The following is a 13,792-nucleotide window of genomic DNA, read 5'->3' on the forward strand; positions in this document are numbered from 1 at the left end:
TTTCCTTCCAGGATGCAGATTGGAGGTGCAGGTGAGAAGAGAGGCTGCAGGGGCTGAGAACAGTTCCCAGAGGTGTTGCGAGGAAGGAAGAGGGGAAAACGACACAGAGGTGGAGAGGGCGAGGTGAGAAATGGTGTGAAAGGTGATAGATTGAACGGTCTTTGTGCACGTAAAGGGACTAACAAAAAGAGGAGAGCGGTGGGGTTCATTCATCATTTAAAAGTCTAGCCCCCTTGCAAACCTCCCCTCAGACTCTGCAGTGATGGGGTAAACCTCCCCAGTATTAAAATCCTGACAAGAATGTGTTTGTTCCAGGAGTTTGACAGGTCTAAAAGGACTAGGACTGTTTGTGTTTCTATGAACATTTTGAAAGAAACTCTTCTCCCTGTAATAATGTGATGGACACCTCCTGAAATGATCCATGCGTGTCCCTTGGAAGAGGTTCTCAATATTTTTGCTTATCTGAGCAAACTGATTTTAATAGGCAGCAGGTTTAAAACAAACAAAAGGAAGTATTTCTTCACACAAGGCACAGACAACCTGTGGAACTCCTTGCCAGAGGATGTTGTGAAGGCCAAGATTATATCAGAGTTCAAAAAAGAACTAGATAAGTTCATGGAGGATAGGTCCATCAACAGCTACTAGCCAGGATGGACAGGGATTCAAAACCATGCTTTCAAGTGTCCCTAGCCTCTCTTTGCCAGAAGCTGGGAATGGGTAACAGGGGATGGATAATTTGATAATCACAGTTCTGTTCATTCCCTCTGGGGCACCTGGCATTAGCCACTGTTGGAAGACAGGATACTAGGCTAGATGAACCGTTGGTCTGACCCAGTATTGCCATTCTTATGTGCTTATGATTATTCCATATGGAGGGTTCTAGCCACATGCAGGGCCAGGCCATGTTGAATGTTAAGCTATTTTTAGAATATTTGTGCTTCAAAAAAGTCCATTAAAACAGTTGTTTATATTTTTATACAATCACACAACTTTATAATAGCTTTAAAAATAATGTTTTTGGGTTTTTGTGCAGAGTAGAAAAAGCCTTTCAAATTTAATACAAAAATGGATACATATTAACCTCTTATGTTAGCACTTTCCCCTTCCCCATCAGCAATTTATTTATTAGTCTGATTGGGTCAGATTAGTGTCTCAAAAAGAACAGGAGTACTTGTGACACCTTAGAGACTAACAAATTTATTTGAGCATGAGCTTTCGTGAGCTACAGTTCACTTCATTGGATGCATCAGTGATTTAAGATCTTAAATCCCTTTGAAAGTCAATAGGACTTGCCTCCGGAGTGATTTAGGAGCTTTTAAATTTTGTATTCCTTAATTTAGAGATTTATCAGAAACCAAATTCTTTGACCCAGACAGGTGCAACAGGGGATGGGTCACTTGATGATTTACCTGTTCTGTTCATTCCATCTGGGGCACCTGGCATTGGCCACTGTCGGAAAACAGGTTACTGGGCTGGATGGACGTTTGGTCTGACCCAGTATGGCCGTTCTCATGTTCTTATGACCAGATCCTACTGCCTAATCTGGACAGCTGCTGAGCTGTAGCTTAGATAAACCAGTGAGTCTATGCACTATGAATTTTTAAATGTGACCTGCAACAGGGGAAAAATATGTTTTTAGCTAATTATTTATGTTTGAATAAGAAAAAGCTGTAAAGGTTTTAATTTTATTTATTTTCTTTTATTTTCTTTTGTACAGTAGAAATTCCCATCTGATGTTCTCCAAGATGCTTTCAAAGGTGATGTTCAGAGAGGAAAGTATGGGTTTGCACCCATTTTCAGAAGTTTCCACTGACTTTGAATGCCTCAGTTTTGGGGTGTCTGACTTGTGACACCACAGGCCTGATTCTCAGGGAGTGTTGAATTGCCATAGATTTCGTTAGGAGTTGTAGCAGCTCAGCCTTTCTGAAACGAGGCCCAAGATGTTTCAGGGTAGGTACCCATAAATTAAGGAAAGCAGAGTCAGTAGCCTCTTGGGAAAACTTGGCCCACTGTTCTCCCCAAGTGCACAGAATTGAATATTTCAACACAATCCCCTTGGGTACCTCCCTAACAAACTTAACTGACCCCCAAGTGAATACAAGTCTTTTATATTCTCAGAAACTAAACCGGACCCAAAATGCTTTCTGAAAAATCTAATAAATCATTTACACATTAACAGCACCTCTGGATCAGCCTGAAAAGCAAATCCACATACATTCAAAAATAAAACAACTACATTATAATGAAGTTTGCTTTGTTAACCTATATGCAACCCCCAGGCAAATGTGAAACAGAGAAAAGCAAACACCACCCAGGCAGAAATCTAAATCCTTAGGCATGCTCCTCAAAGTTCGTATTCCCATTACTACAAATATGAGTCTTGATCTTGCAGACATTTCACTTCAAGCTTCTGAGTAATCATATTGATTTCAGTGGGAATAACATGTGCAGAAAGTTAAACAGGTGCATGTTTGCAAGAATGAAATTATAGCTCTGCAGGGCAACAACCAGCAGATATTGCGGCCTCAGCTCTGACCAGCATCCATGAGCATCCCATTAAAATTGCACACACTATCATAGAATCATAGAATATAAGGGTTGGAAGGGACCCCAGAAGGTCATCTAGTCCAACCCCCTGCTCGAAGCAGGACCAATTCCCAGTTAAATCATCCCAGCCAGGGCTTTGTCAAGCCTGACCTTAAAAACCTCTAAGGAAGGAGATTCTACCACCTCCCTAGGTAACGCATTCCAGTGTTTCACCACCCTCTTAGTGAAAAAGTTTTTCCTAATATCCAATCTAAACCTCCCCCACTGCAGCTTGAAGGGAAATGTAGGGAACACTCCTACATTTTTAAATAAATCAACACCATACCAACTGCAAACCTACCTCCATTACAATTCATGAGTGCCTGTTTTGTTCATTCCCTCTGGGGCACTTGGCATTGGCCACTGCTGGAAGACAGGATACTGGGCTAGATGGACCTTTGATCTGACTCAGTTGTCTGGCCAGTCTTATGTTCTCATGTAACTCCTTTACAGCTTCTGTAGACTGAGCTTATTGCACAAACTGGGCTCCCTGAAACCCTCCATATTCCCCCACCCACCAGCTCATTGTCTGCCACCCTCCCATCCGCCTGTATTTCAGGAACTTCCTGCAAAACCCCCCATCCCCTCCCTCATGGCTGGGGCTCTTCCCCATCCTCCTCATACCAGGGTCCCCCAAGCTCCCCCCTCCCAGGGGTTCTGTCTGCCCCCCCATCCCTTTCTCCCATAGCAGGGTCCCCAATTCCGCCCCCTCCTTCAGGCCAGCAGCTGCATGTGTACCCCCTTCCCACATGCCCTCCTTTCCTCGCATACCTTGGTCCCCCAATGTCCCCCCTGCTAATGGTTCTTTGTGCCCCATTCCCCACTCCTGCCATACCAGGGAGCCCCATTACCCTCCTCCCCCTCCCACCACCTGGGCTGTTTGCATGCTCCTAATCCCCCCAAGTTCCCTCCTTCCTTTCCACCCTTTTGTCATTCAGGGAATTGACATGTTAAAACTATAGCCAGAGGGGTCAGAGATGAGATGGTGTATTGTTATGCTGGAAGGTGATAACGTCTGCCATCAGCCAGAGAATTACAGAGGTGCTTGAAGCTCTGTGGCTGTGCTAACCAGGGAAAAGGAGGCTCCCTAGGTCCTCAGCTTTTCCCCTTCCAGTTTTTTCAGTTTTCACCAAAATTAATAATAGGGTTCTTCTGCCCATGGATGACTAGAACATTACCTGAACATTTGGAATTGATCAGCTGGGGAGTTCAAGTAGTGCCTGACAAGTTGGCCCAGTTAAAATATAAAAATGACACCTATGTGAAATATAATGTGTTACAATTAGTATCTCAATCAGATGTAAAAATCTAAATGGATTGAAATGAAAAATCTGGAATAAAAATGTTTCAATATTATTAAAATGAAACAAAAACATTAAAATGAAACATTTTGACTTTTTCCATCAAAAATTAATTGAAATTGACACATTCCCAGAAAACATTTTGATTTTGACAAATCTGCATTTTTGATAGAAAACTGCTCCATTTAATTTTTTGGACTGATTATCAAGTACTAATTATCAAATACTAATATAAATTCTAATTTGCTTTATCCCTTTACCCCCACTAATGAGCAAATATTTATATAAAATCCTCTCAGATTTTGCCTCGTTTTGACCTAATTATCAAATAGGATATACATTTCCCCTTTGATTTTGCTCCTTTCTCTCTCATTATGCTAAATATATTATGATAAAATTCCCTCACAGTTTTCAATTTTGTCTCTAATCGTCCAATATTGATATAAAACTCTCTCCGATTTTTATTTTTCTAATCACCCTTTTGGAATGCAGCAGCTTCTCCTGGTTTTGAAGGAAACTGAGTCATTATCCCAGATGGGGAATGTGAGGGGTGTGTGATTAAATTCCCCCAGTGGGCACAGACATGGGGAACGAAGCCAGGGGTTGAACTCCCCAATGATCAACTTTCCCCCTCACATCTCAGAATCCTTTCCTCCCCTTTGCAGACTGCTTTATAGATAGAGCAGAATGAGGGGTTATAGGTGATCCTTCCACTGGGAGTTGTTCTGTTCCTGTCTGGGTCCCTATCCCAGTTCCCGGAGTTGCCACAAGTTCCCATTGCTTATAACAATCCCGCCGGATTAACCCCTCACATTCCCATCACTGCTTTAATCCCAAAGGGTCTCAAATACTTGTGACAGATGAATGGTATGGGACTTGCTCCCCTCCGTATTGAGATGCAGACAGCTCTGGAGAGGGAATGGGGTGACTGGCTGTTCTCTGTCAATGACAGGGCATGGCAGGCCCAAAAGAGAGGCCATGAAAAGTGAATGTCTGTGGCTGATGGGAACACTTTCTCATTTTCCGTTACTAATGTTCTATCTCCTCAGATTTTGTGTCATGTATCAAACACTTGTACCAAGCATTTTGATACTTGTATCAAACACTGATATAAAATCTCCTCATATGGTGCCACTTTCTATCTAATCCAACACTCTACTATGAATTTCAAATCCTCTCTGATTTCACCCATTTTCCCCTCTAGCTACTGAACATTGACCCCCGTAGATTTTGCCCCTTCTTTCTGCTGGTTTTTAATTATAAAATCTCAATTGATTTTCTATTTTCCATCTAATTTACAAGTAGTGCTATAAAATGTCCTCAGATTTTAGTGTTTTCCACATTTTTTTAATAGAAGCAATTTCTTATTTTGGAGGGAAACTCTTGTCCTGTGGCACCACCTGGTTGGGGGGCGGGGGGAGTTAAACTCCCCATTGATCAACTTTCCCCGCTTACATTAGAGAGTCCAATTGTTTCCCTTTTACCTCCTAAAATCAACATGTTTCCTGATGAAAGCTACTGGCTCAATATTTAATAAACATCAAAGACAGGTGCTTCTCCATTTCAGCGTACGATGTCTCCCAGCTGTTAACAAGGCAGCTGGTCAGACCCTGATGGATTGTTTTATTGTGGCTGAAAACCTCCATCACTTATAACAATCCTATATTCCTGTATATTAACCCCTCACGTTCTCATGACCACTTTCACCCTGAGAGATCCTAAAAGTTCAGGACAAATGGTCTCTGTGGTGGTTTTCATTCCTGCAGTGCTGAGCCATGGCTGCTTCTGGGAACATATTGGCTATTCTTTGCCAGCAACAGGGGATGGACATTTCTGGAATATTCTGGCTCTTCCATCCCCTCCTTATTCCTGTTAAAGTAGCATCATGTGGGGCTCCCTGTGTGAATGGCAAGCAGGTGGGAAATAATACTTTGTATTTATCTAAATGATATACAATCCTCTGATTGTTTTTGTTTCTCGTCCCCCTTTAAAACTGCAAGAACTTTTGGTTTTGGAGGGGAAATGTTTGCTCTAAGTCCTTACCTGAGTTTCCTCTCAGATTGAGAATCATTTGCCCACCTATGTCAATAACAATGGAGGAGGTTGCTGTCTGAGAGTTATTAAGAGAGCCCTGTGAGACTTAGGAGAGGTGCCAGGGTTTAAAAGGATCCCTACTGGAATCTAACTGGGATCAAAGAAATGGTCTAAATATGGTGGAATATCTTCTAAAATATAAATGAATTCTTACAACTTTTAGAGCTGAATAGTGGATACCAAATTCTCTCTTCGTTTGGGAGGAGAAGGACTTATCTGGTGAGCCAAAGATACCAGCCAAAAATTGAGACACCATCTTGCCACACCATGGTGGAAAGCAGGAGGGAGATGCAATTTCTGAAATCTTTCATCCTTCAGAATTTGCATCCCTCAGACCAGAGCTGAGGAAAGGTGGGGGCTGCACTATGTGAAGGGTGTCACAAATGCCTTAGAAATTGCATCCCCCACCCTCTCCCTTGCCTTGACCCATGGCAAACAATTTCTGATGGATTAGAGTGAAAGGAGCTGAAATTATTCCATGCACTTACAACCAGAGTTACCCTTTCCTTAGGGCTGTAGTGTTTGGAGTGGTGTTCCATGCAGGTGCAGATGTCTGCCCAGACAGTGACAGGATTGGAGATCCTGGCTAGGGCAGAGAAATCTTTGAGTGGATCAGACTAGTTCCAGTTGTTCCTGTTCTGATCCCTGTTGTAAAACATGTAGCTGTGTGTTCTCCTCACCTGGCAATTCCTGGTTTCAGTCACAGCCCTTTACATCTTTTGTGTAAACCTTTTTAATTTAGATGGGTTGGTATTATCCATAGTATCTTAAAGTATGACCTGTGCTAATGGTTTGCACTGCCTAAGGCCTACAGCAGTGGCTCTCAGCTTTTCCAGATCACTGTACTCCTTTCAGGAGTCTGATTTGTCTTGTGTACCCCCACGTTTTACCTCATTTAAAAACTACTTGCTTACACAATCAGACATAAAAGTACAAAAGTGTCACAGCACACAATTACTGAAAAATTGCTTACATTCTCATTTTTACCATAACTCAGTTGGAATTAGGGCTGTCAGTCGCAGTTAACTCAAGCAATTAACTTGAAACAAATTAACTCTACTAAAAAATTAGTCATGATTAATTGCAGTTTTAATTGTACTGTTAAACAATAGAATACTAATTTAAATTATAAATATTTTTGGATGTTTTTCTACATTTTCAAATATATTGATTTCAATTACAACAATACAAAGAGTACAGCACTTTATATTCTTATCTTTTATTACAAATATTTGCACTATAAAAAACAAACAAAAGAAATAGTGTTTTTCAGTTCACCTCATACAAGTACTGAAGTGCAACCTCTTATCATGAAAGTGCAACTTACAACTAAAGAATTATTTTTCTACACAACTGCACACAAAAAAAACAACAATGTAAAACTTTAGAGCCTGCAAGTCCACTCAGTCCTACTTCTTGTTCAGCCTATTGCCAAGACAAACAAGTTTGTTTACATTTATGTGAGATAATGCTGCCTGCTACTTCTTTACGATGTCCTCTGAAAGTGAGAAAAGGTATTCGTGCGACACTTTTTTAGCCAGCATTGCAACGTATTTACATGCCAGATATTCTAAACATTTGTATGCCCCTTCATACTTTGACTTGTATATAGCACTCTTTCATTTATTTTTTACTGTGCAAATATTTGTAATAAAAAATATAAAGTGGGCACTCTACACTTTGTATTCTGCATTGTAATTTAAATCAGTATTCTTTTGAAAATGTAGAAAAACATCTAAAAATATTTATAATAAATTTAAATTGGTATTCTGTTATTGTTTAACAGTGCAATTAAAACTGTGATTAATTGCAATTAATTGTTTTAAATCACAATTAATCTTTTGACAGCCCTACTAAGTATGTGAATTATTTAGTAATTTCCCATAATTGTACAGCAAGTAGTTAGACTTAATGTTTTTAATTAGTAACTTATCAGTTACTAAGTTTTTAATTACAAAAAATACTGTTACTCACTAGAACAGGGCTTGGGTGACTGGGCAGCCTACTGGTTACATAAGAACATAAGAACCGCGATATTGGGGTCAGACCAAAGGTCCATCTAGCCCAGTATTCGTCTTTCAACAGTGGCCAATGCCAGGTGCCCCAGAGGGAATGAACAGAACAGGTGATCATCAAGTGATCCATCCTCTGCCGCTCATTCCCAGCTTCTGGAAAACAGAGGTTAGGGACACCATCCCTGCCCATCCTGGCTAATAGCCATTGATGGACCTACCCTCCATGAACTTATCTAGTTCTTTTTTGAACCCTGTTATAGTCTTGGCCTTCTCAACATCCTCTGGCAAGGAGTTCCACAGGTTGACTGTGCATTTTGTGAAAAAATACTTCCTTTTGTTTGTTTTAAATCTGCTGCCTATCAATTTCATTTGGTGACCCCTAGTTCTTGTGTTATGAGAAGGAGTAAACAACACTTCCTTATCTACTTTCTCCACACCAGTCATGATTTTATAGACCTCGATCATGTCCCCCCTTAGTCATCTCTTTTCCAAGATGAAAAGTCACAGTCTTATTAATCACGCCTCATATGGAAGCTGTTCCATACTCCTAATAGTTTTTGTTGGCCTTTTCTGAACCTTTTCCAATTCCAGTATGTCTTTTTTGAGATGGGGCAACCACATCTGCACGCAGTATTCAAGATGCAGGTGTACCATGCATTTATATAGAGGCAATATGATCTTTTCTGTCTTATTATCTATCCCTTTCTTAATGATTCCCAACATTCTGTTTGCTTTTTTGACTGCCGCTGCACATTGTGGATAGTTCTCTGAAAACATCCACTCAATGACTCCAAGATCTCTCTCTTGAGTGGTAATGGCTAACTTAGACCCCATCATTTTATATGTATAGTTGAGATAATGTTTTCCAGTGTGCATTACTTTGTATTTATTAACATTGAATTTCATCTGCCATTTTGTTGCCCAGTCACCCAGTTTTGTGAGATCCCTTTGGAGCTCTTCACAGTCTGCTTTGGACTTAACTATCTTGAGTAGTTTTGTATCATCTGCAAATTTTGACACCTCACTGTTTACCCCTTTTTCCAGATCATTTATGAATGCGTTGAACAGTACTGGTCCCAGTACAGACCCCTGGGGGACACCACTATTTACTGCTCTCCATTTTGAAAACTGATGGTTTATTCCTACCCTTTGTTTCCTCTCTTTTAACAAGTTACCAGTCCATGAGAGAACCTTCCCTCTTATCCCATGACAGCTTAGTTTGCTTAAGAGCCTTTGATGAGGGACCTTGTCAAAGGCTTTCTGAAATCTAAATACACTATACCCACTATATCTCAGCCCCCTGCTGGCTGAGTAGCCTCAGCCTTTAAGCTTGGGTGGAGGATAGGGGGATCCAGGCCCTCCATCTTCACCAGGTCCCAGCCCAGAGCCCTGTATGTCAAACCCTGAACAGTGGGGTTGGTGTCCCTCCCGGCAGGGAGAAGCCACTGTCCTGGGCTACTTATTACCAGTCCATTCAGTTTGCGGCATGGCCCCTCTAGTCCAATCTACCAGGCAGCTTGCTTCCCACAGGATTCCCTCTGGAGTGCAGACAGAACCTCGCTGTGGTCCCAGACTCCTTCAGGCAGGACAGCCACTAACTGGTGAGGTTGAGCCACACAATGTCTCTGGGGTTCACTCAGCCAGTTACTTCCCAGGCTGGAGGTTCCTCCACAGCCTCCCTTGGTTGGGGAGCCAGTGTGCCATCTCTTCAGGCAGGGAGACAACTCACTCCTGTCTCTTCCCCAATCAGCCCTGAACTGAGCCAAGCTCCCTTCTTTTATCCCCTCTCCAGGCCTGGCATTGGCTGCAGGTATAGCAGGATGGGGCTAGCTGGGCCCACAGGTTTTCTTTAACCCTTGCTGTGCTGGTTGGAAGTTTCTTGCTTCATCACACTAAATATCACTAAAGATCACCACCACAGAATGGATAGATTCTCTTACCACTCCTAAGAAATAAATGACCAGTCATAGAATCACAGAAATATAGGGCTGGAAGGGATCTTGAGAGGTCATCTACTCCAGCCCCCTGTGCCGAGGCAGGCCCAAGTATACGTTACTGTTCCTGACAGGTGTTTATCCAACCTGTTCTTAAAAACCTCTGGTGATGGGGATTCCACAACCTCACCAGGTAACCTCTTTCAGAATTTAACTATCCTTATAGTTTAGCAAGGTTTTCCTAATATCTAATCTCAATCTCCCTTGCTGCAGATTAAGCCCATTACTTCTTGTCCTACCTTCAGTGGACATGGAGAACAACTGATCACTGTCCTTTTTATAACAACAGTTAACATATTTGAAGACTGTTATCAGGTCCCCCCTCAGGTTTCTTTTCTCATGTCTAAACATGCCCAGGTTATTTAACCTTTCTTCATAGGTCAGGTTTTCTGAACCTTTTATCATTTGTTTTGCTCTTCTCTGGTCTCTTTTCAGTTTGTCCACATCTTTCTTAAGAGTGTGACGCTAAAAACTGGACACGGTACTCCAGCTGAGGCCTCACGGGTGCAGAGGAGAGTGGAACAGTTAGCTCTGGTGTCTTACATACGACATTCGTGTTCATTCACCCAAGAATGATACTAGTCTTTTTCACAACGGCTTCACATTGTTGCAGCCTGTTCAGCTTGGGATCCACTATAGCTCCTGTATGCTTTTCTTCAGTACTAATGCCTGGCCAGGTATTCCCCCTTTTGTATTTGCTCATTTGATTTTTCCTTTCTAAGAGTACTATGGTGCATTTGTCTTTATTTAATTTCATCTTGTTGATTTCACACCAATTCTGCAATTTATCGAGGTCATTTTGAATTCTAATTCTGGCCTCCAAAGTGCTTTCAACCCCTCCCAGCTTGGTTTCATCTGCAGTTTTTATAAGCATAGTGTCCACGTCATTAGCCAAGTCGTTAATGAAAATATTAAATAGTATTCGACTTAGGCCCCGTGAGACCCTTCCGGATACTTCTAATGTTATGAAGTAAAAAATTATTTCTCTCTGTGGCTACCCAGCTCTTGAGGAAGGAGGCTGGAGAACCAACAGCACTGGGAACTCAAGGCTGAATTCATTTGTTAGTGCAGAGTGTTTTCGACAGTGTTAGATACCTGACTGGGCACTGACAATGGGATAACAACAGGGAGAAAGCAATAGGTCTGAGTGGGAAGGGAGAGGAATTACTGGGAGGTCAGTCTATCCCAGGGATCACAGGATGGAAAAGTGCCACTGAAAAGCATAATGCAGTTGAGATTGGAGTAGAGATGTCTGTGAGTGAGCTGGTGGGACTGTGGCGGGGGCAGCAGGTTCTGAGAGGGGGACTCTGGCTGTGTCAGGGACTGGTGACCTTCGAGGAGGTGGCTGTGTATTTTACCGAGGGGCAGGGGGTTCTGCTGGATCCTGTTAGAGAGCCCTCCACAGGGACGTCATAGACTCACAGAATATCAGGATTGGAAGGGACCTCAGGAGGTCATCTAGTCATGCAGGAGAATTAGGAGACTGTGACCTCGCAGAGTAAGTATCCCTGTCTCCTTGGGTGTTAGGATCTGGGTGGGCTCTGCAGGTCACCTTCAGCTCCAGGATCCTACAGCCCCTGCCCCTTAGATATCTGGGGCGATCAGCACTTGCGGGTCCTAGGCCCTGTGTGAGAGAGAGGGTAACCTCTACACCTCATCCCACTGGGACGGAAACTCAGGACTCAGTGTTAATCTGGACATCCCCAGGGTTTCAAAAGAGAGTGACTCCCTGTGTCCCCTGTCTGGGGCTGGTTCCATTTAGGGGCGGTGGAAGCTTCCTAAAAGTGTGTGGGGGGCCAATGGTGCCCGAACTGTGGCCCCGCCCCCACCCTCCATGCCCCAGAGATCCCACCCTAGCACCACCTTTTCTCCCGAGGTTCCGCTTCTGCGACACCGTCCCCCACTCGCTGTTCTCTGCACCCTGCCCCTGCTCACTCACCCTTTCAGCCAGTAAGAAGTGGGAGGGTCTTGCCCCCCCCATACTCTGGTGCCTCTGGTTCCATCCCTGGGGTCGCTGGCCCTCTGCGGTGTTGTGACAAGCAGCTTATTATCTGCTCTCAGATAATAAGCTGCTGGGGATCCATGAGTTTACCCCAGGAGACACACGGCACCTCTCCCTGCAGGCACTAGGCTCTCCCACGGGGTCTCATGAACATGTTCCCCATCTGTGAGGATCAGATGTCCTCCCTGCAGAGAAAGGGGCTGGGTGTGACATTATGGGTTGATCTCTTGTGGGAAATGCTGAATGGCGACCTAGCCCACTGATCTCACCCGTTTCCTTCTGATGAGCAGAATCCCTAAGCCCCAAATCAGACCCCATCTGCCACATGGACCAAGAGGAAGAGCCCTGTGTCCTGGACTCTGAGGATTCTTCAGAAAAGAAGACCCCGAGAGGCCCTCAGGCAGGTAAGAGAGCTTAGAAACACTGAAAGGAGTTTCAGTGCAGAGAGCACAATGGGAAGGCCCCTTCTCTCTCCTCCCATGGAAAGGTTGGCAGGAAACAGAAAAACTCAGCAGCTCTGCAGCCAAGTGTCAATTGGGACTTCTCTTCCTCTGCATGGGGTTTGATGAACCTCTCGGTCTAGCAATCAGTTTACAGGTCAGCTTCTGCCGTCTCCCAGGCAGACACTTGAGAGCTGAACATTACTGATATTTGCGGGGAATCAACAGCTCTATCGTTCCTTCCAGCCATCCCTAGACAGGACTCTGACACAATTGCTCCTCCGATGCTCAGTGAGGGGTGAGCTGTCCCTGAGGCCTTTCCTGCAGTTGGGGCATTTGTAGGGCTTCCCTCTTGTATGGAATCACCAATGGATAGTGAGGGTTGAGTTTGCCCGGAGGTTTTTCCTGCACTTGAGCAGATGTACGGTTTCTCTCCTGTGTGGGTTTTCTGTGTTTAGTGAGGGTCATGCTGGTCCTGAAGCTGGTTTTGTACTCTCACCCGTGTGTATTCTCTGGTGGACAATGAGGCTTGAGTGGACACCATAGCTTTTCCTGCAGCAAGGGCACTGGTGGGGTTTCTCCTGTGTGGATTCGGTTGGGTCTGAAGAGGGCTGACCTACTGCTGAAGTTTTTCCCACATTCAACACAAGATTTTCACCTTCCTCGTCTGTGGTGTTTGCTGTCCTGGTGTGTGTCACCTTTCCCCTTAGGAGAGAACTGACCCCATCTGTTCCCTGACTGCTTTTTTTTTTTTTTCTCTGACCTGTGCTGGCTCTCACAGACTTTGCCCTTCACCTGCTCAAGACTCTTGGAAACTTTCCCTTTGGATCTCTGTGGTGTAACTAGAGAATTCTCCTCCTCATTCCCTGACTTGTCATCTGTTTGAATGAAAGGGACAAACCAGACATGTCAGTCCCTGTGCTAGGGAGAAAGGAAACCTCAGAGAGGGGAAGAGTAAAAGGGGATTCAGAGGGTGAAAACTAGGAGAACTGTTTGGGAGACTAAAATATGAAGAGTTGAATCCTTCAAACTGCGAGTGCTGCGTGACCTCCCCTCAGAGCTGATCAGTGCCCCATCAACACCCTCGCTGCCCAGCCACTGGGGAGACAACACGGGCCTGGCATGGAACCTAACCGTCAGGGACAGGGACTCTGTTGGGCCGCAAGAAGCCAATTCCAGAATCGGAGCCCTCCATTGCTGAGCACGCCCTGCAGGGAGTCCCCTTCCTAGGTACATCTAGTAGATATGAGCTCTGTTGTCTCAGCTGGCGCAATGGCATGTGGAGAGAGAAGGAGCTCTGAGGAAAGCAGGACCCAAACCATTCAGGGCCTTAGAGATTAACCTGTCACTTGAATTGCCC

General features: G+C 43.9%; 1 long non-coding RNA gene across 1 annotated transcript in view; it reads left to right on the plus strand.

Annotated features, from left to right (window-relative positions):
- LOC142069068 (uncharacterized) overlaps positions 1-2,691 on the plus strand; it is a 3,624-nt gene extending 933 nt beyond the window's left edge. Inside the window, exons 2-3 of the long non-coding RNA XR_012664942.1 lie at positions 12-123; positions 1,718-2,691. This is a non-coding gene — a long non-coding RNA (uncharacterized LOC142069068). The remainder of the gene's footprint in view (positions 1-11; positions 124-1,717) is intronic.
- The last annotated feature ends 11,101 nt before the right edge of the window (positions 2,692-13,792 follow it).

Source organism: Caretta caretta, chromosome 14 (genome assembly GCF_965140235.1).
Source record: "Caretta caretta isolate rCarCar2 chromosome 14, rCarCar1.hap1, whole genome shotgun sequence".
In the NCBI taxonomy this organism is placed as follows: domain Eukaryota; kingdom Metazoa; phylum Chordata; order Testudines; family Cheloniidae; genus Caretta; species Caretta caretta.